The sequence below is a fragment of the Nicotiana tabacum genome, chromosome 5, assembly GCF_000715075.1.
Source record: "Nicotiana tabacum cultivar K326 chromosome 5, ASM71507v2, whole genome shotgun sequence".
NCBI lineage: Eukaryota > Viridiplantae > Streptophyta > Magnoliopsida > Solanales > Solanaceae > Nicotiana > Nicotiana tabacum.
Genome location: NC_134084.1, coordinates 142,268,250 through 142,295,029, shown reverse-complemented (window position 1 = coordinate 142,295,029; position 26,780 = coordinate 142,268,250).

Below are 26,780 nucleotides of genomic sequence, written 5' to 3'. Positions count from 1 at the left end.
AGTCAACCGGATGTTAACTTGTGTGTTAGAGGGCTCGGATGAGAGTTCTGATGGTTCGGTTAGCTTCGGGAGGTAATTTATGGCTTAGGAGTGTGATCGGGATTGGTTTTGGAGGTCCGATGTAGAATTAGGCTTGAATTGGCGAACTTAGTATTTTGGCGATTTCCGGTTGTTAGGCAAAATTTTGATCCAAGGGTTGGAATGGAAATCCGAGAGTTGTTGTAGCTTCGTTATGTCATTTTTGATGTGTGTGTAAACTTTCAGGTCATTCGGACATGGTTTGGTTGGGTTTTTGATCGAAAGCGTATTTCGGATGTTTTTAGAAAACTTAGGCTTGAATCCGATGAATTTTGGGTAATTTGATATTGTTTGAGGTGTTTTGATGATTGGAGCAAGTTTGAATGAGGTTTTAGGATGTGTTGGTGTTTTTGGTTGAGGTCCCAGGGGCCTCGTGTGAGTTTCGGATGGTCAATCGGACCATTTTTGGCTTTGAGAAGTTGTAGAATTGGCTGATCAGATGTTGCAGGTTTTAAGCCTTCACGATCACGTAGGGTCCATCGTGATCGCGTAGAAGGATTTTAGGTTGGCCTGAGTTTAGCCTTTGTGTTCGCGTTTGAGGTATCGCATTCGCGGAGGGCTTTGATCTTGTGCTTCGCATTCGCATGCAGTGTTTCGCGTTTGCGTATAAATATTTGGGGGTCCAGTGGTTTTGTTCTTCGCGTTCGCATCAGTTGGGTCACGTTTGCACAGGTCTGGGAAATCAAGCATTGCGTTCGAAGTGAAGTCATCGTGTTCGTGTAGTGTATTTTTGGAGTCGTGGAATTTTACTCTTCGCGATCGCGAGGCTTGGGCCGCGATTGCGATGAAGGAATACCAGAACTGGGCAGTAAGTTTATAAAACATGTCATCCGCGATTTTAAGCCATTTTTCCACCATAGTTGATCATTTTGAGAGCTCTTTGAGGGAGATTGAAGAGGGATTCAAGGAGAAGTGACTGGAGGTAAAATTTATGAACCTAAAACGTGATTCTATTGTGAAATTAACCTAGAAATTCATGGAACCTAAGCTAAAAAATGGAAGAACTAGGGTTTGGTATTTTGAACTTTTAAATTGGGATTTGAAGGACCATTTGAGGTTGGATTTGATAACTTTTGATATGCATGAACTCGGGGAGGATAAGGAACCCGTTGATGTAAAAATTTCTGAGTTTCGAGAAGTGGGCCCGAGGCTCGGGTTTTTCTAATTTCGGGATTTTTGATATTTTTCGATTATTTTTGCTTGGGCTTTGTTCCCTTAGCATATTGTGACGTATTCGTTCTGATTTTGGATAGATTCGACGCACGTGGAAGCCGATTCAAGGAGCAAAGGCATCGCGAGCTAGAGTTGTAGCCGGTTCGAGGTGAGTAATGATTGTAAATGATGTCCTGGGGGTTTGAAACCTCGGATTGCACATCGTAGTGCTATATTGAGGTGAGACATGCGCTGGATGATGAGCGTGGGGTCTTTTACTACTGGGGATTGAGACTTGGTCCATTCCGACTGATGATTTTACCGCGTATTTGACTGAAACTTATTTGTTATCATCATGATTTGGGCTAATTGCCATATTTGGGCTTCGTGCCAACTATTTGAACCCTTCGGGGATTTTGACTGATTTTCCTAACTATACTTGTTAAAAATCATATCCTCGGTCATGTTTCTATCTGTTTTAAACGATTCGAGCCGGTTTTATCATACTATTCCTAAATGAGAGGAATTTGTGGGCTGAGATCCCTATCTTCTATTATTGTGCCCGAGAGATTGTGAGGTTAATGACTGAGAGGGGTTGAGAACCCAATGGTGAGGATATTATATATGTTATGGATCGAGCTGCACGCCACAGCAATATAGCGCTTGGGCTGTAGGAGCCCCTCCGGAGTCTGTACACCCCCAGTGAGCGCAGTTGACTATCTATATGGATCGGGTTGCATGTCGCAGCGATGTACGGATCGAGCTGCACGCTGCAGCGGTTATTCTGATTTCTGTTATCATGAGAGATATATGGGTCGAGAGCTAAGAATGAGCACTAAGTGATGAGAGTGAGTCCGAGGAGCTGATACTGTTCTGAGTGATTGATATTGTGCCCGAGGGGCGGATTTCTACTTGTTATTTACCTGCTAAATTACCTGTTTTACCTGATTTAAAGAGATTTCACTTGACTTCTTCACTGATTTACTGCTTTACGTGATTTTTATTGCTTTGATATAGAATTGTTTTGTGCCTTTACGTGTTTCCATGCTTTCAGTCATTATTTATAATTATTACTCACTGGGTCGGAGTACTCAAATTACTCCCTATACCGTGTGTGCAGATTCAGGCATCGCAGAGTACGCTCCTAAGTGTTGATCTTCCCGTCCAGGTAGTGTTTCGGAGATCACGAGGTAGATGTTGGCATCCGCAGCGCCCGTGCCTCCCTTATCTTATCATTTTCATGTTCTTAAAACTACTATATCGGGTTTAGTGATTAGTAGACTGTATCAGGATTTCTCTTAGTTGCTCATGACTTGTGACACCCCGGTTTGGACTGAAGGCAGCAACCTCACTACGGTTCGAAGTCTACAACACTGGGATATGCACAAAAGAGTACAAAGTGTAGTATCAGCACAACCGACCCCATGTGCTGGTAAGTGTCTAGCCTAACCTCGGCGAAGTAGTGACGAGGCTAGGACCAGACTACCAAATAAACATGTGCAGTTACATCATAAACAGCGGAAATAGAAACAGATAATTACAATTAAAATTAGGCAGGGGAAACATGCTTCGAGGAATAACAGATAACAACAGAATATCAAGAGAATATAAAGAAACCAAAATCCAATTACTAACAAGGATAGGGAAAACAAATACAGAATTCACTTTCATTTCACATCTCGTTGCAGGCATGCAACTCGATCCCATTTCATGTATCTCGTTGCGGGCGTACAACCTGATCCCATTTCACATGTCTCGTTGCAGGCGTGCAACCCAATCCCATTTCACATATCTCATTGCAAGCATACAACCCGATCCTATTTCACATATCTCATTGCACGCGTGCAACCCGCTCCCATTTCACATATCTCGTTGCAGGCGTGCAACCCACTCCCATTTCATAGATCTCGTTGCAGGTAGGGCTAGGCATATATCGGGTAAAACCGATAATCCGAACCGTTAATTATTTATTGGGTTATCGATATTGGGTTATTGGGTTAACGTTTCAATAACGATTTAAATTTTTTTTACTATTCGGTTATCGGTTCGGGCCTCGGTTTGCCAATTTTATTAATGGGTTAACCGATAATCCAATAAAGAATTAATAAAATTATGACTTTATCCTTAAGTATATACAAATGCTAGGGCTTCAGTTCATTCTCTCATATTCTTTCTCAACCACACTCTTCAGTTGCTACATCTTCACTCTTCATAGACCTTACTAGTTACTCCTAGCGTAAGTCTTTAGTATACTATATGTGAATTCTTCTCTTTTTTACTTAACTCCAGTGAATTGTCTTCTCTTTTTTGCTTAAATCTAGATTGAGTTATCTTATCGGGTAAACCGATAACAAAACCGATAATGATCGATAACCGATAATCAATATCTTATCGGTTCGGTTATCGGTTTATCAAATTTGTAAACCGATAACCGATATGCTAAACCGATAAGATTCATAACCGAACCGAACCGACCGATGGCCACCCTTAGTTGCAGGCATGCAATCCGCTCCCATTTCATATATTTCCGTGGCGGCGTGCCACCCGATCCCATTTACAAATCAACAACAATCACAAAAGAATCCCGGCAAGGGAACAATTATATTTCAACAACATCCCGGTAAGGGAACAATAATATCAAGACAACATCCCGACAAGGAAACAATAATGATAATAACATCCCGGCAAGGGAACATGTCACGACCAAAATTCCACTAAGGGTCGTGATGGCGCCGGACACCGCTGTCAGGTAAGCCAACCAAAATACTTAACTAAATTCTCGTTTTAATAATTTTTTGAAAATTATGATTTTCCTTCAATTTTACCAGTAAAAGATAATCGTTTCAAATCAAATATGAATGTTAAGAAGTTAATACAAGATACCCCATAATCATCCCAGAACCCGGTGTCACAAGAGCATGAGCATTTACTAGGGAACAAAATAAAATATAGTAATTGTCTGGAATACAAAGTGGACAGAAATAAAAACACAGTAAAATACTCTGAAGGGAACTCTGCTGGTTGTGGGTCATCTCGATAAATGCAGCTCGCCTAAGTCTTCGTATTAACCCTTCCACTATGCCAGTAAGCCACTAGCCACATATGAACCTGTGCAACAAAAATGCACAGCAAGTGTGGTATGAGTACAAAAACAACGTGTACCCAATGAGTATCTCGTCTAATCTCGAAGAAGTAGAGACGAGAGGTCGACTTCAACACTTACTAGTGGTCCAAAGATAATGTAGTACAACTGTGAGAAATTTATGGATTTCATAAAGCAAAATTAAATTCATAAAGCCGGAAAGCAGGTAAACAACTTTTCAAATAATAAAAGATTTCCAAAGATTTACTTTTCATTATCTTTATCAATTTATCTCTGGCCAGGAAAGGCAATTATCAACATTTAAAAGTTCTCAGGCAAACAATACAAGCATGCACATATCATGCCGAGGTCGTACGGCCCGATCCAACACAAATATAAAATATGCCCTGCCGAGAGTCGAACGGCGCGAACCATAGATGCATCTATTACCCCGCTCGTGAATCATACATGTGACGCTGTCAAATTTAAATAAACAATCGTCCTACTCGCGAATCATTCATGCGACGCAGGTACACATAGAAATACATGCTCAAACAGCCAATTAAGAATTTATCGGGGAACATTTATCCAAATAAAAGCTAATTCTCTTTTAGCGGTTTAATAAAAATGAAGTTTAATCCTTTTAGAAACTCATTCACCAATTCTATAGGATTTAAGCAATTCATTTGTCAATAAAATTACAAATATTCCAAGTATAGCAAGCTTTTGGGTCCTAAACTACCCGGACTTACACATAATAGTAGCTAGCACGGACTCTCGCCACCTCGAGCGTACATAGCCCCCACAAATAGGAGCATATAACCAATTATTTCACATATGGGGACAACGCCCCAAAAGTATTCAAACAACGACCAAACCAATAAAAATTCACTATAATACTTGTAACAATTCAAATTATATATGTTCCCAACTCCTTTCGAAAAGTTGACCAAAATGCCCTCGAGCCTACGTGCCCGGATTCCGAAATTTCTTGAAGAAAAATTCTACTCATAGCTTTACTAACTTAAATACACAATTTGCTCTAATTTTCATGCCTAAATTCAAGGTAAAGGTCCAAAATTCCAAATTCTAGGTCTTCCTCAAAAATTTCAAATTTATACTAATTTTTCATGTCTAAATCCATGTAAGATCACATATTTAACTCAAAAATAGGAAGAAATCACTTACCTAGTGTTGCTTGGTGAAAATCCCTCCTTTAGCTCTCCAAAATCGTCCAAGCCAAATGAAAGAAATGGGCCAAAACTCGTGTTTAAAACAATCTGCTCAGGCTTCATCGAGTTATACCTTGCGCTGTGCAGGTTGTACATCCTATTACAATTTTTCCCGGTTGTACACCTTCTGTTACAATGCCCATAACTCCTTGTGGAAATATCCAAATGAAAAACGGTTTAAATATTTAGAAACTATACTCAAAGATCTTTCATTTTATAGGTTGCACACCATATAACTCTTTATATATTCCGAGATATGAGCTTCTAAAGTCGGCTCCATGCATCAGAAAATTCTGTCGAAACTGCTCCACCAGCCATCTACAATCGATCCTAACTTTCTGATAAAATGTCCAAATCATGAATGGTTTAACTTTCTGGAAACTATAATGCAAGGAAAACAACTTTTATGTTTTGCAAATTTTTAGATTCCTTATAGATTTCGAGATATAAGCTTCCAAATTCAGCTTCGCGATTGCACTAGTTGCTGTTAAAATAGCTTTCTGCAGAAAATTTTAGCAACTCTTTGGTCCGAAATTCATTCCGTTAACCTTCCAAAATCTACCGAGGACCTCGGGACCTTAACAATTATACCAACATGTCCCAAAACATGATACGAACTCGCTTGAGGCCTCAAATCACATCAAACAACGTCGAAATCATGAATCGTACTCCAATCCAAACTTTATGAACTTTGAAATTTCAAACTTCTACATTTGATACCGAAACCCGTCAAATCACATCCGATTGACCTCAAATTTTGCACACAAGTTATATTCGACATTACGGACCTGTTCCATCTTTCAAATTGAAATCCGACCCCGATATCAAAAAGTCAAACTTCTCAAAAACCTTCAAATTTCTATCTTTAGCCAAATGACTTCAAATGACCTACGGACCTCCAAATTCACTTTCGATCGCGCTCCCAACTCCAGAATCACTATACAAAGCTACTCCTAGACTCGAAATCCCAAATGGACATTGATAACACTGAAATACACTTCAACCCAAACTTATGAAATTTCTTCCAAAATGCTAACTTCCACAAAGGCGCCAAAATGCTCCCGGGTCATCTAAAACCCGATCCGGGCATACGCCCAAGTCCGAAATCATCATACGAACCTACTGGAACCTTTAGATCCCAATTCTGAGGTTGTTTACTCTGAAATCCAATCTTAATCAATTCTTTCAACTTAAAGCTTCCGAAATGAGAATTCCCTTTCCAAATCAACTCCAAATTCCCCGGAATTCAATTCCGACCATGCGTACAAGTCATAATACCTGAAGTGAAGCTGCTCATGGCCCCAAACTGCTGAAAAATGCACTAGAGCTCAAAACGACCGATCGGGTCGTTACATTTTCTCCCACTTAAACATACGTTCGTCCTCGAACGTGCTGAGAACTACACTGAAGTAGTATGAAATCACTGTTTAACACCTCGTACACCTACCCATGCTACCACAACTCAGTTGAGCACGTTAGCTCGATCAATTCTGGAGATATTCCCTTTTATTCAAGCAAATAAGCCTTAGAGCCAAATTTCAACCTCCGGAATTTTATGCAGGCCTATTTCCAACATACGCTCACCGTATCAATAACTACATGCAGCACCAAAACATGACTGCATACCTTAGTCGAATTCGCACCTTGCACCATTTTACTCACATGACCACAATAACATTTTTTGGTCAAATTAGTCAAAATTCCATGAATCTGATGCTCCCAATGCACCTCATGATATATATAAGTCTTGCTCTAACTCTTACAATACCGCCACGATGGAAGAGATGTGTAGAAATTCATAACCAACCCTTGAATCAATAAATCATTGGGTCTATTCTCCTGACAAGAACCATCACCTCATTCTGAACCAAATAATGGTCTTAGCTCCTTAATATACTTCATATAATCAGATTGCACTGATCATAAATCCAATGATCTTGTCTCATCCAATACGAACTGCTCAGGTAATAAGCCATCCCGGACATGGTCAAAAGTCATATGATGCCACAATGTGCTAATAGGCTACCAATTCAAACGTGATACAAAAGGAAAATGAACTCTGAAAAGGAAATCCAATTACCCCGCTCGCGAATCATACATGCAACGCGGTTAACATAATTAAACAAACACCCCGCTCGCGAATCATACATGCAACGCGGGCACACAGCTAATATGAGTTTTCCTCAGAAAGATAGGAAACAAAACACATAAAAACAGATATAGGAATATGTACTCAACATCACATTGTTGCGGCGTGCAACCCGATCCAAACAACATAACCATGGCGGCGTGACACCCGATCCACCCATAAAATTCACATAAGGAGATACACACCGAGCCAGATTGCTCATTACAACAAAATACCGAATGTCGGTCATAAGCACACTAAGTGCATAATACCATCCCTGGGGAGACATAACGCTATAAGATACAAACTCAAGCACAAATGAGGTACGATATATGATCTGAATCTCAGGAGACATTCTGCTCATATAGCATCATCTCTACACGGAACCTCGACACATAAGAAATTCACCAAGCCGTCTTACAACTCACACGGTGCAATATATCATTACATGACATAGCTGACGATGAAATAACAACCCGTTTACTCTTCCGCAAGGAGCGCATTACTGAAATGAACACATCTGGCCTGATATAGAGCCCATATTCACATTTAAATCCATCCACAGACCTCAAGTTGATTCTGATCGCACTGAACTAGGCTAATAACCTTTCAAAGGTCCATAATAACTCCCCTTTTCCTTATAACACACAAGAACAACCATCATAACCGGAGAAATCCTTCATAGTCCACAACCCAATAAACCGAGTGCCCTCCAGGCATCAATTCTCAATTTAACGACATTACCACAATCTTCATACTGGGTTTAACTCTTCAATCAATCAAGTGACTACATGCCACACTTATACAACCTTCCCGTGGGGCATACTACCACAACCTTCCATAACAGATAACATGTTTGTACATCCAAACCACCGGCCGCACTAATGTTGAAAAGCAATTAAGAATCCTTCACCAGGATGCAAAGCCTTTTTCACAAAACACCAATCTCAGGTGACACTGAAGACAGTACCAACTTACTTTAAACATCGAAAATCCTTTCCTGCTCATCCGAGCTCGTGACATCCTTGTCAACACCGAACTGCGGCCTTGATCCTCACTTCTAATTCCAAACCACTCACTTCACCCAACATGCCAATATACGATAGAACACGATTTTCATCATAACTTCGGAACCACTAATAGATTAACACTTTATCATATAAATACTTTTCACTTAACTCACTTCAGGAGAACCATAACAACACACAGGTGAATTCTCATAACCATAGAATATGCAAATCTCTAAGTAGTGGTCTAAGCCATCACAGCCCTTCCGGGATCCGCTTATATATAACAGGCCATAACAGTAGAATACTTCTGAATAACATCAATTACGGCGACCGACAAGCCTCACACGTATCGTCACAAATCACTTGCATAACTTGATCATGCTGAAGGAACTGATCACTACCACCAATATGCCAATTCAACTATGGTTAACTAATCTATATTCTTCCAATTTATCCTTGATTGCCTTAGAAATAATAATAACTCTATTCAACACATAACACACCCCATCCGTACTCATTCTAAGCGACCTTGAATCACGAGACCATGCTGTCTCAAATACCACGAACCATTTCATACCTCCCAAATACTACACTACAAGTCAAAACATCATAGAACATTCTGGGCCTCTTCTCATAAGCTGCTACAATGCTTGATTCTTAACCATACCTATAGGCTCAAAATCATTAGGCACCACACTTTACCCCTTTGAATCCACTAGGACCATTGTTGAGAGCCACCCACTCTGACTTGGCCCCGAATATAATCAACTCCATAAATCTTCTATCACATGAATACCCTCTCGACGAAGTACCCGGCAGAATCACTTCCCTTGAAACCCGCATCTATACAAGGCATAAATCCTGAATCCTTCCCCAACTCCAAACATGAGCTAATGAGGCTAGCCCTAGCATACCTTTAACAATTCCTTTGCTCAAATTACCTCTTATGTTCTTTTTTCCTTAGCTGAAATAACCCATCAATATGCTAATAACCGGAAACCTCATAAATAGACGACCATGCAATTTATTGTAGGCAGTGGGACTCTCCCACTTAGCTTGAAGCCACTATTACACAACTTTGGAACCCATTAAGATTCTTTATATCTTATTGACATAACCTTGCGCAATTAAACTGCCAAATTCCTCAAAGTCCTTCCATTAGAACTTTATGAACACTCTGAATCTCTGGCAACATTCACATATTAGACATCTTACCGGATAGCCAGTAAAATCTTTCGTAGGAGCTTCACCAACCATGCGGCCGCTGACCTGCTCACAAGAGATAACCCACCTGAGCCCGTGCTCATTCACCAATTGCACAAGTCCATTCACTCCTCGTGGACAACAACTAAATGCGCGACAATATCTTCCAATTCAAAGTGTGATGACCCAAAAGGTCATCACTTATTTTTAAAATGAATTCTGTATTTCGAGCCCTTAAAACCTCTTTCAATATCACCTCAATTTGCGTCCGTAGTCCGGGCAAGTAGCCGGAAAGCTATTATGTGAAAATCTATGAAATTTTGACTTAAAATGCATTTTAGTTGACTACGGTCAACATTTTAGGTAAACAGAACCAGACCCATGATTTGACAGTCTCGGAGGGTCCGTGGAAAAATATGGGACTTGGGCATATGCCCAAAATCGAATTCTGAAGTCCCAAGCCCGAGAAATAAATTTTTAAAGAAAATTATTTTATGGAAATTTCTATGAGTTTTGGAAATGAAATGCATTTAGAAGTTGATGGTATCGGGCATGTATTCTAGTTTCAGAGACCGATACAGGTCTTATATGTGTAATAAGATGAGTCTGTAAAATTTGGTAAGAAACGGAAGTCGTTTGAGGTGATTCGGACCCGTAGTTGTGAAAATTCATAGTTTGAAAGATTTAAGATTTTTCTTAGATTTCTATGCTAAATTCATTGTTTAAGAGGTTATTTTGGCGATTTGATCACACGGATAAGTTCATATGATGTTTTTGAGTTATTATGTATGTTTGGTTTGGAGCCCCGAGGGCTCGGGTGAGTTTCGGATGGGTTTCGGAAAGTTTTTGAACTATTGAAAGTTGCAGGTTTTTGTTGTTCAATGCACAGGGATTTTATTCTTCGTGTTCGCGTGGTCCCACTCGCGAACGCGTAAGGCAAATTTCCTAGGTGACACATTTCTTCTTCGCGAACGTGAAGCCTAAGACATGAACTCGAGGCTAAGGGGGGAGTACCCTTCGCGAACGCGTTCTGATACTCGCGAACGCGTAAGGCAATTGCCCTGGGGGAGGGAGTTCTCACTTGTTCTACGCGAATGCGACCACTGGCCCGCGAACGCGAAGGCTCGAGGGGTCAAAGCTCCGTGAACGTGAGCCCAGTGTCATGAATGCGAAGGTCACTAAGGCCTAACTCATCGCGAACGCAACAGGCCTATCACGAACACGATGAAGGCATGTCTAGTGATTTTAAAACAGAAGCAAAAACGGGACTTAACCAAAAATTCATAACTTCTTCTTCCAAACTCCAAATTGGGCGATTTTTGAAAGGAGATTTCACCACCAATTCGTAGGTATGTAATCTTAGACTCATTTTCTTCAATTTCCATTAACACCCATTAGGTTTCTAGGCTTAAATCATGTTCTTAAGGGTAGAAAATTAGGGATTTGGGTAGAGTTAGGGCTTTTTGTATAATTGTGATTTAGACCTCATTTTGGGGTCGAATTTTGGAACTAATTATATATTTGGGCTCGTGGGTGAATGGGTGATCGGGTTTTGGTCCGAACCTCTTGTTTTGACCAAGCGGGCCCGGGGTCAATTTTTGACTTTTTGGGAAGAATGATGGAAAAGCTATAATTAAGCATTGGAATTGGATTGTTTAGCATTTATTGATGTTATTAAGTCAATTATGTATAGAGGTAAGTGTTTGGTCAAGGTAAGTGTTTGGTCTAACCTTAGCTTGAGGGATTAGGAGTTGCTTCCTATTTGCTACTTGTTTCTTGTTAAGTACGACGTATAGGCATGGTGACGAGTATCTATACGTTGGTGTCTAGCATGACCGTGAGTCATAAATTGTAATTTATTGTGTTCTTAAAATACTACGGATGCTTAAGTTGATAATTCTCGGTATTGAGCAAGGATTATGATTATTCTCGTGGAAATTACTTATGACTGAGTATGGGTGTTAGCTGAGGTAGTTAGATGTTGGAACAAGTTTGGTTATAGCTGTTTCTCCCTTGCCGGGACATAGTTACTTATACTGTCAATTCCCTTGCCGGGATAGTGTAGTTCTTTATTGATCCCTTGTCGGGACTCTTGTTGTTGATGGTATATGTGGATCGGGTTGCACGCTGCAACGATTATATATTTGGATCGGGTTGCACGCCGCAACAATATTACATGTGGATCGGGTTGTACGCCGCAACAATGATATATGTGGATCGGGTTGCACGCCGCAACAATGATATATGTGGATCGAGTTGCACACCGCAACAATGATATATGTGGATCAGGTTGCACGCCGTAACATGATAAATGATATGGATCAGGTTACACGCCGCAACAGTGTTGTTATATATTGGGATCGGGTTACGCACCGCAACAATTGTTGACACAAAGTGTTTATAGATTGGATACAAGTTTCTTATTGTTTTGCCGTGAATTCTAAGTTGTCCTTATGCCGTTACTCTTGATTTACTATTGATAATGATACACCTCCGCAACGTGTACCCCCTTCCATCTTTACTTGTTTTTTCCTATTTTATTTTCCGCTGTATATTATATAACTGCACAGGTTCATTTGGTAGTCTGGTCCTAGCCTCGTCACTACTTCGCCGAGGTTAGGCTAGGCACTTACCAGCACATGGGGTCGGTTGTGCTGATACTATATTCTGCACAATGTGCAGATCCCCAAGCAGCTCTTAGACCATAGCATTTGGGTGGCTACCTTCAGTCCACGCGGAGATCCATGGTAGACCCGCAGGCGTTCGCAGGCCCTGGCGTCTCCTATATCCTTTATTTCCTGTTTCATTTCTTTGATTCGGAAACAATATATCTTTATTTTTAGATTTTGTATTTAGCACTCTTAGATCGTCTGTGGTATTGTGACACCAGTTTTGGGTGATTAAGGCTTAAAGAGTAGTATTAGATTCATATTCCAGATATTTTACTACATTTCTTCTACTTAATGAAATTTCCGTTGTTTTTCACATTATTGCTTTATAAATGCTAAAAGGGTATAAAAATGGATAAAGATAATCTGTTCAATAATTAGTTTGCCTAGCTCACATTAGTAAGCGTCATCACAACTCTCGAGGGTGGAAAATCCAGGTCGTGACACAAAGTTATGTTGTATCCTCCTTCATATCAAGCAACTCCTTTTTGTCATATCAAATCTCCGGTCGAATAATAGCCGATATTTCAAATTAAGTCCGTAGACCCAGCCACTGTCCACTAAAACTCCCCAAATCACTCCAAACTCTCCTCAAGGGTGTAGTTATCCTACCACTGAATCCATATACTACTCTGCCACTCTCCCACTTTGGGCAGACTCACCTCTTTAAGAAACTACTCGACCTTCACTTCTTACACCTGGCCTTCTAGAAGTTTAACCACCGCATGACACTTCCCACACGTCCTTCCTCATCCTTTGCTGCTTAGCTAATGCCTTAAATCAAAATCTATCTCGGTAGCACTTGAACCAATAGACCGCTACTAGCTTTTAAACCTTTTCGAAGAATCATCTCTCTCGAGCCGTCGGCATTAGAAATATGCATTCAATCCTGAACCACCACATCCCGTGATGTGTAACAGCCGCTTCTCCAATACTATCTTACAATATCCTGCCCTAAGGGCGAATCGTAGAAGGTCTTAACACCGGTGAGCTTAGTACATTCAACAAAGACAACGACATCTCATCACAGATGAAAATTCCACCACGCTCGCACATACCAAGCCTCGTTACTCCATCAACCCAAATCTGAACATTCTTATCCCGATTGTTTTTCCCCCGCCGGGAATAAAATACCGAATCTCTAAATCATGCACTAAGTAAACATCCTTCCAAGTCATTCGCTGCTTCGATGCATAGACAAGCATCCTACCATTACATCAATACTGTGCGATAGCAACGCACGAATCGTCATAACAATAAATGTCAAATCTCAAAACCTTAGGTAATACTGATACTGATCAGAAACGACAGGACGACCTTCTGCAAGGCGATGACAATAGCCCAATCAAATACGTAGGGAGGAACATCTCGCACCATATCTGTAGTACCATTACAATTTCTCAATTCTCGATCGATATAGCAAGTGCTTCATGTCACATAAGATTGAGTAAGAAATAAACAAAGGTTTAAGCCTCAAAGGAATCAAACCGCACGATGAGGAATCAACAAAGGAAGTACTCCTAACAGCCCTGTAGCCTCCCGAAGATAAGTACAAATGTCTCTGTACCGATCTGCGAGACTCTACTAGGCTTGCTCATAACTCGTGAGACCTAATGGAACCTAGTGCTCTGATACCATGTTGTCACGACCCAAATTCCACTAAGGGTCGTGATGGTGCCGGACACCGCTGTCAGGAAAGCCAACCAAAATACTTAATCAAATTCTTGTTTTAATAATTTTTTGAAAACTATGATTTTCCTTTAATTTTACCAGTAAACGATAATCTTTTCAAATCAAATATAAATGTTAAGAAGTTAATACAAGATACCCCATAATCATCCCAGAACTCGGTGTCACAAGGCCATGAGCATTTACTAGGGAATGAAATAAAATACAGTAACTGTCCGGAATACAAAGTGGACAGAAATGAAAACATAGTAAAATACTCTAAAGGGGGTTCTGCTGGCTACAGGTCATCTCGATAAATGCACCTCGCCTAAGTATCTATATCAACTCTGCCACTAAGCCACTAGCCACATATGAACATGTGCAACAAAAATGCACAGCAAATGTAGTATGAGTACGAAAACAACGTGTACTCAATGAGTATCCCGTCAAATCTCGAAGAAGTAGATACGAGAGGTCGACTTCGACACTTACTAGTGGTCTAATGATAATGTTGTACAAGTGTGAGAAATTTATGGATTTTATAAAGCAAAATGAAACTCATAAAGCTGGAAAGCAGGTAAACAACTTTTCAAATAATAAAGGATTTCCAAAGATTTATTTTTATTATCTTTATCAATTTATCTCTGGCCAGGAAAGGCAATTATCAACATTTAAAAGTTCTCAGGTAAACAATACAAGCATGCACATATCATGCCGAGGTCGTATTGCCCGATCCAACATAAATATAAAATGTGCACTACCGAGGGTCGAACGGCGCGAACCATAGATGCATCTATTACCATGCTCGTGAATCATACATGCGATGCAGTCAAATTTAAATAAACAATCATCCCGCTCGCAAATCATTCATGCGACGCAGGTACACATAGAAATACATGCTCAAACAGCCAATTAAGAATTTATCGGGGAACGTTTATCCAAATAAAAGCCAATTCTCTTTTAGCGGTTTAAGAAAAATAAAGTTTAATCCTTTTAGAAACTCATTCAGCACTTCTATAGGATTTAAGCAATTCATCTGTCAATAAGATTACAAATATTCCAAGTATAGCATGCTTTTGGGTCCTAGACTACCCGAACTTACACATAATAGTAGCTACGCACGGACTCTCGCCACCTCGTGCGTACGTAGCACCCACAAATAGGAGCACATAACCAATTATTTTACCTATGGGTACAATTCCCTTTTACAAGGTTAGAAAGGAGATTCACATCGCTCTGAAATTTCCATAACCGGCTTCCAAGCCCTTCCAACGACTACAATTGATGCACAACGCCCTAAAACTATTCAAACAATGGGCAGACCAATAAAAATTCACTCTAATACTTGTAACAATTCATATTATATAAGTTCCCAACTCCGCTCGAAAAGTTGACCAAAATGCCCATGTGCCCAGATTTCGAAATTTCTCGAAGCTAAATTCTACCCATAGCTTTACTAACTCAAATATACAATTTGCTCTAATTTTCATGCTCAAATTCAAGGAAAAAGTCCAAAATTCCAAGTTCTAGGTCTTCCCCAAAAATTCCAAATTTATACTAATTTTCCATGTCTAAATCCATATAAGATCACATATTTAACTCAAAATAGGAAGAAATCACTTACCTAGTATTGCTTGGTGAAAATTCCTCCTTGAGCTCTCCAAAATCGTCCAAGACAAATGAAAGAAATGAAAGAAATGGGCCAAAAACTCGTGTTTAAAACAATCTGCGCAGGCTTCAGCGAGTTGCACCTTGCGCTGTGCAGGTTGTATATCCTATTACAATTTTCCTCTGCTGTACACCTTCTATTAAAATGACCATAACTCCTTCTGTAAATATCTAAATGACAAACGGTTTGAAGATGTAGAAACTAGACTGAAAGATCTTTCCGATAAAATAACTTTCTGATAAAATGTCCAAATCATGAATGGTTTAACTTTTTGAAAACTAGAATATAAGGGCAACAAATTTTATGATTTGTAAATTTTCAGATTCCTTATAGATTTCGAGAAATAAGCTTCCAAGTTCAGCTCTGCGAATGCACTAGTTGCTGTCAAAACAGCTTTCTGCAGAAAATTTCAGCAATTCTTAGGTCCGAAATTCATTCTGTTAACCTTCTGAAATCCACTCGAGGCCCTTGGGACCTTAACCAATTATACCAACATGATACAAACTCGCTCGAGACCTCAAATCACATCAAACAACGTCGAAATCATGAATCGTACTCCAATCCAAACTTTATGAACTTTGAAATTTCAAACTTCTACATTCGATGTCGAAACCGTCAAATCACGTCCGATTGATCACCTCAAATTTTGCACACAAGTCATATTCGACATTACGGACCTACTCCAACTTTCGGAATTGGAATCCGACCCCGATATCAAAAAGTCAAACTCTCGGTCAAACTTCTCAAAAACTTTCAAATTTCTATCTTTAGCCAAATGACTTCAAAATGACCTACGGACCTCCAAATTCACTTCCGATCGTGCTCCCAATGCCAGAATCACCATACGGAGCTACTCCCAGACTCAGAATCCCAAACAGACATAACACTGAAATGCACTTCAGCCCAAACTTATAAAATTTCTTCCAAAATGCTAACTTCCACAATATGCGCCAAAACGCTCCCGGGTCATCCAAAACCTGATCCAGGCATATGCCCAAGTCCGAAATCATCATACGAACCTACTGGAACCTTCAGATCCCGATTCTGAGGTCGTTTACTCTATAATCCAATCTTAGTCAATGCTTTCAACTTAAAGCTCCCAAAATGAGAATTCCCTTTCCAAATCAACTCTGAATTCCCCGGAATTCAATTCCGACCATGCGTACAAGTCATAATACCTGAAGTGAAGCTGCTCATAGCCCCAAACTGCTGAACGACGCGCTAGAGCTCAAAACGATCGGTTGGGCCGTTACAGAACAATAATGATAATATCATCCCGGCAAGGGAACAATAATGATAATAACATGGGAAGTGCAATAAACCACAACGGAGTCATAACAATTACAATATAAGACTCACGAGCATGCTTGACACTGACGTATAGATACTCGTCAACATGCCTATACGTCGTACTCCACAATTAATACGTAGCAAATAAGACATAACTCCTAATCCCTCAAGCTAAGGTTAAACCAAACACTTACCTCAATGCCACGAACATAATTCAAAGTCTCTACTATCGCTATATTTCTTGATTCCACCACCAATTCGCTCGTATCTAGCGACAAGTTACTTAATTACATCAATAAGTGCTAAATAAATCAATTCTAATGCATGAAAATGAGTTTTCCAAAGTTTTACCCAAAAATTCAAAAATCGTCCCCACATGTTCAAAACCCGAGGTTCGAACCAAAACCCGATTACCCATTCCCCCACGAACTCAAATATATAATTTGTTTTGAAATCGGACCTCAAATCGAGGTCCAAATCCCCAATTTTTGAAAAACCTAGGTTCTACCCAAAATACCCAATTTTTCCCATCAAAATCATTGATTTTGAGTTGAAATCACGTGAAAAGATGTTGAAGATTGAAGAAAACTAGTTAAAAATCACTTACAATTGATTTGGAGAAGAAATTGCCTTTGAAAAATCGCCCTAGAGTGTTTTGGTTTTGAAAGAGTGTGAAAAATGATTGAAATGTGTCTAAGTTATGAATTTACAGGTCTCTGATGTCGCAATTGCAACCACGGTTTGCAATTGCGAACCCTTCAGAATGCTGAGACCTTCGCATTTGCGAAGAAATATATTGCATTTGTGTTCACCCCTTGTTTCTGAGGGGTTCGCATTTGCGAAGAAGGCGTCGCATTTGTGATTGGGGCCTTCCGCATTTGCGAGCCAAATGGTCGCATTTGCGATCAAACCTGCACATGCCTTTGTTCGCATTTGCGATGGAGATTCTGGCATTTGCGAGCCAGGCTTCGCATTTGTGAAGCCTGCAGACCTGATCATACCAGCTGAAAACCTACAATTTTCACAAGTCTAAAATTCACCCTGTGGCCTATCCAAAATTCATCCGAGCCCTCGGGGCTCCAAACCAAATATGCACAACAACCTAAAAACATCATATGGACTCGCTCGCGTATTCAAATCACTAAAATAATATTAGCAACTATGAATTTAGCATCAAAATCCTAAAATTTCTTAAGAACTTCAAATTTTTCAATTTTCTCAAATACGATCTGATTCCTGTCATCTCAAGTCCATTTATTACCAAATTTTACAGACTTATATTAAATTACATATAAGACCTGTACCAGGAGCCGGAACCAAAATACAGATCCGATATCAAAATACGGGACCTCGGAATTCGATTCCGGGCATATACCCAAGTCCCATATTTTTTTACGGACCCTCCGGGACCGTCAAATCACGGGTTTGGGTCCGCTTATCTAAAATAGTGACCGAAGTCAAATTAATTCATTTTAAAGTCAAAATTCATCATTTTCCACATATTTTCACATATTGGCTTTCCGGCTACGCGCCCGGACTACGCACGCAAATTGAGGTAATGCTGTAAGGGGTTTTTAAGGCCTCGGAATGCAGAATTTATTTCTAAAACAAGTGATGACTTTTTGGGTCATCACACACTTTGTCAGAAGTAAGTTCTTGTGGCTATATAACTGCTATTGCTACAGTAACTTCAATTGCGTGTCAAAAAAAAACGATTAGCTATGAAATTTTATTATAGCAATAAATTTATAGCTATTTGTCTAATTATTTCCACGACAGTTAGCAAATATAGCAAAAATGATAAATTAGTTTTGCCAATTTTATTTTGTAGATAAATATTTTTATGAAATTGTAAATAGCCACGAAATTTTAATTTCTGTGGCTATTGTTATTTATTAGCCACGATTTTCATACATGTAGCTAAGAATTTGTAGCTATATATACATAATGTTGTAGTGTAGGTTTTTTTAAATAGTAGAGCTTTGAAGAACTTATTATACTAAAAAGTATATGAAATACACAATCAAATACTAAAAATATACGAATTGCACAATCAAATACATGTATATAGATGAATTATTTCGAATTATATGGGGTGTATACTATAAAAAAAGGGTGGAAATACGTAAAAAAAATAAAAGAAAAGCTTTATGGGAAATAAGGTTTGAACCTTTGAGATCTTTCATGCATTGAGAAGACAAATATTAAATGGTGGGAGAGAATATTCAAAAATAACTAAAAGGGTATTATCGGTATAGAAATACGGCTGAAACCCTAATTGGGGCATAAAATTACCTAAATGACCCCATTTGGGTCAATCTGGCCAAAAACGGTGTGGCCAAAAGGATTTTTCTATTTTTTTTAATGCACATAAAAAGAGCTAAAGCAACGGTTAAAATAGGACGAAAAGTAATACATTAAAGACTATTCTGACTTCGTGGTCATTCATTTCGAAAGACACGTATACAATCTACCAACAAGTTATAATTATTAGTCACTGTTGACTGGAGAAAATAATGGGGATTTCCTTTGGAAAGATTTGATTTAAGCTCATACCTGCACGCAAAAGCTTCAATGCTCAATCAACAGTAAACATAGTAAACATTTTTTGCGGCTCAATTACTATTTAGAGAGTTTAAAAAATCTTTGATTTTTACATAATTTTTAAATATGTAAACTTTATTTTATAAAATTTGAAAATTTTATATTCAAATTTACACTCACAACAAATTAGAACAGAGGAAGTATTACATACCTTGTCGACCGAAAAAGAAGAAACAAGAGAAAACTTATTAGATAAGTTCACGCCTTTGGTATTTAGTTAGGAAATGTCAATAAAATAGTGGAGACATCATAGAAGATATTTAATTTTATCCCATCTATTTCTTGCACACAAAATATGGTGAGATAAGTGAGCTTAAATGGAGAAGTCGAGATTCATATAGCCAACTTCAACTTCTTTAGGACTGAGACATCATTATTATTTTATTTTGTTTGACTTGGAAAGTACTTCATTCAAACAATTAGGAGTTTGTCACGACCCAAATTTCTCATCCTCGGGACAGTGATGGCGCCTAACATCGCACTCGCTAGGCAAGCCAACGTTAGAGTCCTATTCGCCTTTTTCCTTTACATTTTATAGTTTACAGTTATCAAAACAAAATCAACTAAAATAAACGCGAAAGTACATTATTAACTGATTATCCTTATGCTATTAACAAAATCGAAAAAGTTACCACCCAGAAACTGGTGTCACAATCTACGAACATTCTATCAATATCTACAAGTATTGGTCTAAAAGAAAAGTAAATATGTCTCGAAAGAAAATAAAACAGGAATGTAGAACATAGGAGGGGACGCCAGGGCCTGCGGACACCTGCAGGACTACCTTGGGTCTCCTAGATGAATGTCTGCAACCGACCTCTCGATCAGCCACAACCAGCTCCAAAATTTGCACAGAATGTGCAGAGTGCAGTATCAGTACAACCGACCCCATGTACTAGTAAGTGCCGAGCCTAACCTCGAAGAGGTAGTGACGAGGCTAACGCGGGCCGTTTACAATATAACATGCATACAGTTTATAATAATGCAAAACGGAGTACGGAATGAAATGGAACAGTAACTTGCAGTAAAACAAATACGGAACTCAATTATCTTGTCAGTACTCAGCTATAACCGATCCTTAAGAGAGTTACAATGCTACAGAACAAAATCACAGCAGAAGAAGAATACATAAGCAGCAAAATGATGCGGCGCACATTCCGATCCCACCATATAATCAGTAACAATATGAACATTTACCCTTATTACTCTTGTTGCAGCGTGCAACCCGATCCCACCAGTTCACCCTTATTACTCCTCAATATATCACCCTTATCCCTCCTATTGCAGCGTACAACTCGATCACACCTGTCCACCCTTATTACTCATTGTTACGGCGCGCAACCCAATCCCACTAATCACATTTCACCCTTATTTCTCCTATTGCGGCGTGCAACCCGATCCTACCATATCAGTATCAATTACACAATAAGAATAGAAATTTCACAACTTAGCTTAAAAACCCTCCACAATATTTAAACCTCAAATAAAGTCAAACAGAAGACTATACAATTATGAAACCTCACTCTGTAAGCCACCTCACCCACTCTCCGAAGAATCTTACAAGGCCCGATGAACCTAGGGCTTAACTTTCCCTTCTTCCCAAACCGCATCACATCCATCATAGGTGATACCCGAAGCAACACTCTCTCTCCGACATGAATGCCATTTCACGAACCTTATGGTCGTCATAACTCTTTTGCTTGGACTGAGCTATACGAAGTCTATCTTGAATGATCTTGACCTTATCCAACGCATCCTGTAGATGACCCAAAAGGTTATCACTCATTTTAGAAATAAATTCTGCGTTTCGAGGCCTTAAAAACCTCTTTCAGCATCACCTCAATTTGCGTGCACAGTCCGGGCGCATAGCCGGAAAGCCATTATGTGAAATTCTGTGAAAAATGATGAATTTTGACTTTAAAATTTTAAGTTGACTTTGGTCAATATTTTGGGTAAACGGACCCGGACCTATAATTTGACGGTCCCGGAGGGTCCGTAGGAAAATATGGGACTTGGGTGTACGCCCGTAATCGAATTCCAAGGTCTCAAGCCCGAGAAATGAATTTTTTAAAGAAAATTATTTTCTGGAATATTTATGAGTTTTTTAAAATGAAATGTGTTTACAATTTGATGGTATCGGGCTCGTATTCTGGTCCCGGAGCCCGGTACAGTTCTTATATGTGGTTTAAGTCGAGTCTGTAAAATTTGGTAAGAAACAGACTTAAAATGACGTGAATCGGACTGTATTTGAGAAATTGGAAAAAAAATTGAAGTTCTTAAGTGATTTCATGATTTTGATGCTAAATTCATAGTTGTTGTTGTTATTTTAGCGATTTTATCGCACGAGTAAGTCCGTAGGGTGTTTTTGAGGTAGTGTGCATGTCTGGTTTGGAGCCCTGAGGGCTCGGGTGAGTTTCAAATAGGCGTCGAAAGGTTTTTGAACTTAGGAAAAATTGCAAAAATTGTTGTTTGCTGGTGTCCATGTCCTTGTGCTATGTGATCGCATAGGTATGTTCGCGATCACATAGTGTAATTTCAGGGGGGGCTCTAATTTGTGCTATGCGATCGTACAGCTTCTTCCGCGATCGCGTAGAGTAAATTCTAGGGGGGTCACCAGTTGTTCTATGCAATTGCATTGCTTCTTCCGCTATCGCAATGGGTTAAACCAAGCCTGGGAAGGGAACCATTTTTCCTCTATGCGATTGCACTCCCTAGTCCGTGATCGCAGTGCCCAATCCCCCTTACCCTATATGATCGCATACCATTGTTCGCAATCACATAGACCAATTTTTCCTAGTCTTTAAACAGTAATAGAACATACGGGATTTAACCCAAAATTCATAACTTCTTCTTCCAAACTCAAAATTGGGCGATTTTTGAAAGAGAACTTCACCACAAATTCATAGGTATGTAATCTTAGACTCATTTTCTTTAATTTCCATTAACACCCATTAGATTTCTAGGCCTAAATCATGTTCTTAAGGGTAAAAAATTAGGGATTTGGGTAGAGTAAAGGCTTTTTGTATAAATGGAATTTAGACCTCGTTTTGGGGTTGGATTTCGAAACTAATTACATATTCGGGCTCCTGGGTGAATGGGTGAATGGGTTTTGGTCTGAACCTCGTGTTTTGACCAAGTGGGCCCAAGGTCGATTTTTGACTTTTTGGGAAGAATGATCGGAAATATATAATTAAGTATTGGAATTGAATTGATTAGTGTTTATTGATGTTTTTAAACCAATTTGGACTAGATACGAGTTGTTTTCAGGCGAATTCTAAAGGAAAAGCGGTGTTTGAGGCTTGAGTTGGTCGTGAAAGTTCGAGGTAAGTATTTGGTCTAACCTTAGCTTGAGGGATTAGGAGTTGTGTCTTATTTACTACGTGTTACTTGTTGAGTACGACGTATTATGATGATCCAAAAGGTCATCACTTTTTTGAAAAGTAAATTCTACATTTTGAGGCCTTGAAATCCTCTTTCAGCATTACTTCGATTTGCGTGCGCAATCCGGGCACGTAGCCAGAAAGTCATTATGTAAGAATCTGTGAAAAATGATGAATTTTGACTTTAAAATAGATATAAGTTGACTTCGGTCAATATTTTGGGTAAACAAACCCAGACCCATGATTTGACGGTCTCGGAGGGTCCGTAGGAAAATATTTGACTTGGGCGTATTCCTGGAATCGAATTCCGAGGTCTCAAGCCCGAGAAATAAATTTTTGAAAGAAATTGTTTTGCTGAATTAATTATGAAGTAAAGAAAAGAATTTATGTTTGAAACCATTGGTATCGGGCCCGTATTTTGGTTTCGGAGGTCGGTATAGGTCTTATATATGATTTGAGTCGAACCTGTGAAATTTGGTAAGAAACGGACTTGAAATGACTTGAATCGGACCTTATTTGGGAAAATTGGAAGATTTGATGTTCTTAAGAAATTTCATGATTTTGATGCTAAATTCATAGTTGTTGATGTTATTTGAATGCACGAGCAAGTCTGTATGATGTTTTTAGGTTGGTGTGCATGGTTGGTTTGGAGCCCCGAGGGCTCGGGTGAGTTTTGGATAGGCCACAGAATGAAATTTTGACTTAGGATGTTGCAAATTTTGAACTGCTGATGTATTGCAGGCCTGCAGGCTTCGCATTTGTGAAGCCTGGCACGCAAATGCGAGATCGCATTTGCGAAGGCTATGTCGCAAATGCGAACTAGCCCAGGCCAGCACTATCTCGCAAATGCGAGGTCCCCATCGCAAATGTGATTCCCCCCAGCTACTGCCTTAGTCGCATATGCGACTCTTGTATCGCAAATGTCTATCGCAAATGCGCAGAAGACCGAAAATTTACTTGGTCGCAAATGCGACATTTTCTTTGCAAATGCGAAGGCATCAGAATTCTGAAGGGTTCGTAATTGCGACCCCTGGTCGCAACTGCGATATCAGAAACCTGTAAATTCACACTTAGATGCATTTTCAACCATTTTAACATCTTCTCGAAACATAAACTCTCTTAGACGATTTTCCAAAGAAAACGTCTTCTCCAAATCAATTGTAAGTCAATTTTAACTCGTTTTCTTCAATCATTATCATCTTTCACATGATTTCAACTCAAAATCAATGATTTTCATGGGGAAAATTAGGTGTTTTGGGTAGAACTTAGGTTTTTCAAATTTTGGGGATTTGGATCTCGATTTGAGGTCCGATTTCAAAACAAATTATATATTTAGGTTCGTGGGGGAATGGGTAATCGGGTTTTGGTTAGAACCTCGGGTTTTGACTATGTGGGCCCGGGGGAGATTTTTGACTTTTTGGGTAAAACTTTGGGAAACTTATTTTCATACATTGGAATTGATTCATTTAGCATTTATTGATGTAATTAAGTAACTTGTGGTTAGATACGAGCGAATTGGTGGTGGAATCACGAGGTAAAGCGATAGTAGAGGCTTGAATTGTGTTCGTGGCATCGAGATAAGTGTTTGGTCTAACATTAGCTTGAGGGATCAGGAGTCGTGTCTTATTTGCTACGTGTTAATTGTGGAGTACGATGTATAAGCATAGTGACGAGTATCTATACGTCAGTGTCAAGCATGTACTTGAGTCTTGTATTGTAATTATTATGACTCTATTGTGGTTTAATGTGCTTCCTATGAGGATTATCATTATTGCTCCCTTGTCGGGATGTTATTATCATTATTGTTCTCTTGACGGGATGTTATTTTCATATTATTGTTCCCTTGCCAGGATGTTTGTCTTGATATTATTGATCCCTTGTCGGGATGTTGTTGAAATATTATTGTTCCCTTGCTGGGTTCTTTTGTGATTGTTGTTGATTTGTAAATGGGATTGAGTGGCACGCTGCCACGGAAATATATGAAATGGGAGAGGGTTGCATGCCTGCAACGAGATATATGAAATGGGAGCGGGTTGCACGCCTGCAACGATATATATGAAATGGGAGCGGGTTGCACGCCTGCAATGAGATATATGAAATGAGAGCGGGTTGCATGCTTGCAGTGAGATATCTGAAGTGGGAGCGGGTTGCACTCCTGCAACGAGATATGTGAAATAGGAGCGGGTTGCACGCCTGCATCAAGATATATGAAATTGGACCGGGTTGCACTCCTGTAATGAGATATATGAAATGGGATCAGATTGCACGCCTGCAACGAGATATATGAAATGGGATCGGGTTGCACGCCTGCATCAAGATGTGAAATGAAAGTGAATTCTGCATTTGTTTTCATTATCCTTGTTAGTAATTGGATTTTGGTTTCTTTATATTCTCTTGATATTCTATTGTTACCTGTTATTCTCCAAAGCATGTTTCCCTTGCCCAATTTTAATTGTAATTATCTGCTTCTATTTTTGTTGTTTAAGATATAACTGCACAGGTTTATTTGGTAGTCTGGTCCTAGCCTCATCACTACTTCGCCGAGGTTAGGCTAGACACTTACCAGCACATGGGGTCGGTTTTGCTGATACTACACTCTGCACTCTTATGTGCAGATCCCAGTGTTGTAGACTTTGGACCGTAGTGAGGTTGTTGCCTTCAGTCCAACAGGCGACCCGAGGTAGTCCTGCAGGCGTCCGCGAGCCTTGGCGTCACCTCCTATCTTTTCTTTATCATGTTTCCTTTACTCATTTCAGAAACAGTGTATATTTTATCTTTCAGACTTTGTATGTAGTATTTTTAGACCGTCTGTGAAGCTATGACACCAAATTCTGGGTAGAGTTATATTTAGACTTTCACAGTTTGTATTAAGATTAATTATCAAATTTTGTCTTCTACTTAATTATTTTCGCTATTTGCATGATATCTACTCATCACTGATAATGGTTTAAAACTAGAAAAGGTTAAGTAATTAGAATAATTTTGCTTGCCTAGCTTTTACTAGTAGGCTCCATCACGGCTCTCGAGGGTGGGAAATCTGGGTCGTGACAAGTTGGTATTAGAGCTCTAGGTTACATGGGTCTCACGGTTCACAGACAAGTTTAGTAGAGTCTGAGGGATCGGTACAGAGACGTCTGTATTTATCCCCCAGAGGCTACAGAGTTAGGAAAAACTTCACAATTATTCTCTCTTGTCGTGCGGTTTGGTTTCTCAATGCTAATTGAATTTCTACTTTGTTCTTTCGCAAATGGCGAGAACATATACTTCCTCATCCACTGACCAGCAGCTCGAGCCCCCAACAGCAACTCCTACGAGGGGCAGAGGGCGAGCTCGAGGCCGAGGCCGTGCTAGAGGCCGAGGTAGGGGCAGAGCTCAGCCCAGAGTAGCGGCACCAGCGGTGGAGCCTCAGATTGACTTTGATGATGAGGTTCTGGCCTAGACAGTTCCGGTTGGCCCAGCTCAGGTCCTAGAGGGGTTTATTGCTACCCCAGTACTCCAGTATGCTCTGGTTCGTCTAGTGGGCCTTATGGAGAGTGTCACCCGGGCAGGCTTGCTTCCTGTAGCCCCGGCCGTCTCTCAGGCTGGAGGAGGAGCCCAGACTCCTGCTACTCGCAC